At 38.1% G+C, this 1,848-nt stretch overlaps 1 protein-coding gene and 4 non-coding genes across 6 annotated transcripts in view; 4 read left to right on the forward strand and 1 right to left on the reverse strand.

Annotated features, from left to right (window-relative positions):
- LOC103479970 (double-stranded RNA-specific editase 1-like) overlaps positions 1-1,848 on the reverse strand; it is a 22,092-nt gene that overhangs the window by 13,894 nt on the left and 6,350 nt on the right. The gene's annotated exons all lie outside the window — the stretch shown is intronic.
- On the forward strand, positions 174-255 carry trnas-uga (transfer RNA serine (anticodon UGA)). The gene has a single exon. It is a non-coding gene; the product is annotated as a tRNA-Ser (tRNA).
- Positions 412-493, forward strand: trnas-uga (transfer RNA serine (anticodon UGA)). The gene has a single exon. It is a non-coding gene; the product is annotated as a tRNA-Ser (tRNA).
- Positions 667-748, forward strand: trnas-cga (transfer RNA serine (anticodon CGA)). The gene has a single exon. It is a non-coding gene; the product is annotated as a tRNA-Ser (tRNA).
- On the forward strand, positions 1,265-1,346 carry trnas-uga (transfer RNA serine (anticodon UGA)). Its single transcript has one exon. It is a non-coding gene; the product is annotated as a tRNA-Ser (tRNA).

Here is a 1,848-nt window from a genome sequence, read left to right on the forward strand (position 1 = left end):
GATCTCAAACTAAACAGTCCAACATCTCTGAGATCTGGAGCTGGATGATGAGAGGTAGGACTGATCAATAAGTGATGAAAAGCTGCGGGAAAACCCTGGTTTATTTCATGTTTGCCATTATTTTTTGGTAATACATTCATTTGTTGCTTCTTCATTACGTTGTTAAACATCCAGCTGTGATGGCCGAGAGGTTAAGGCGTTGGACTTGAAATCCAATGGGGTTTCCCCACGCAGGTTCAAATCCTGCTCACAGCGTTTCTGACTACATATCCGACACGCCTGAAGTTGCTCACCAGATACACAGCTGATTATGTGGTGCACCCATATTGTCTTAGCTCCATGTTTACCTATATCACTCCACTGACTTGTTACATCCATGTTTTGCTTCTTGGCTACATTTTGTATTATCCAGCTGTGATGGCCGAGAGGTTAAGGCGTTGGACTTGAAATCCAATGGGGTTTCCCCTCGCAGGTTCGAATCCTGCTCACAGCGATCTCAAACTAAAGGGTCCAACATCTCTGACATCTGGAGCCAGATGATGAGAGGTTGGACTGATCAATAAGTGATGAAAAGCTGCAGAAAAACCCTGGTTTATTTCATGTTTGCCATTATTTTTTTGGTAATACATTCATTTGTTGCTTCTTCATTACATTGTTAAACATCCAGCTGTGATGGCCGAGAGGTTAAGGCGTTGGACTCGAAATCAAATGGGGTTTCCCCTCACAGGTTCAAATCCTGCTCAAAGTTGCAGAAATGGTCCAAGTAGATCAGCTAAATGAAGGTTTAAGTGTGAAAAGCCTGTATTATGTTTGCTCCGCATTGCAAGTAAATCTGTTTTCCACATAAACCCAAAACGGATATAAAATCTTAAACTAAAGTGGACATGAACTCTTGTTTGTTGACTTTCACAGATGCTAACCTGCATTTATCAAATCTCAGTTTGTTCCCTTTGTTTGTTTTAATCTTCTGAAACTGATGCGCAGATTTTAAAAAGTTGATCCCTCTATGTTGTCAGGTATCATCAGGATCCTCTTTGCACAACCCTTTTCATTCCAACTATGTGCTTCTCTGTTTTTTTACAGAACCATCATTTCCTCCCAGTTTGTCTCCGTCTAATTCGACTGTCTCATCTGTTTTAGGACCTTTTTTATCATCCCAATTAATTCTTTCTTTCCAGCAATCCTTTGTTCCTCGTCTCCCTCCCTTTCCAACGGTTTAAATCCCACCTATATATTTTTTATTCAGATTTAACTGCCCTATCCAGCTGTGATGGCCGAGCGGTCAAGGCGTTGGACTTGAAATCCAATGGGGTTTCCCCGCGCAGGTTCGAATCCTGCTCACAGCGACTCATTTATTAATCATTCTGGGAAGGTTTTACTATGAAAATACACTTAAATTACCAGGATTTTGGAAAATACAGTTTCTTAATATTGTTTAGGAACAAACTTTGCACATGAAGTTGTTTCCTCGTGTGCTTTGAATCCTGTTCACGGTGACTGAAACATAGTATAGACAATATGTGGAAAAAAAACAAAACTCTCAAAACACTGATACTTTAAAATGAGATATTTTACTTAAAATACATAAAAAATGAAAAATAACTTTTGGTTTGGAGATATTTATATCAACACTGTAGATAAAGTGCATAAAAGTGATGTTTTTATTTTCTTTTCAGGTTTTCAGAACCAGAGAGTTACTGAAATGATTTAAATCAGTTTTTAACTGTCAGACATGTTGTGCTCCTGATTCTGAAACTGGTTATTTAGAGCTTAGAAATCTGAATAAACTTTAATTATAATTATGAATTAACTGGTTAACTGGTTATTTAGAGCTTAGAAATCTGAATA

This window comes from Poecilia reticulata, linkage group LG17 (assembly GCF_000633615.1).
Source record: "Poecilia reticulata strain Guanapo linkage group LG17, Guppy_female_1.0+MT, whole genome shotgun sequence".
Classification (NCBI taxonomy): domain Eukaryota; kingdom Metazoa; phylum Chordata; class Actinopteri; order Cyprinodontiformes; family Poeciliidae; genus Poecilia; species Poecilia reticulata.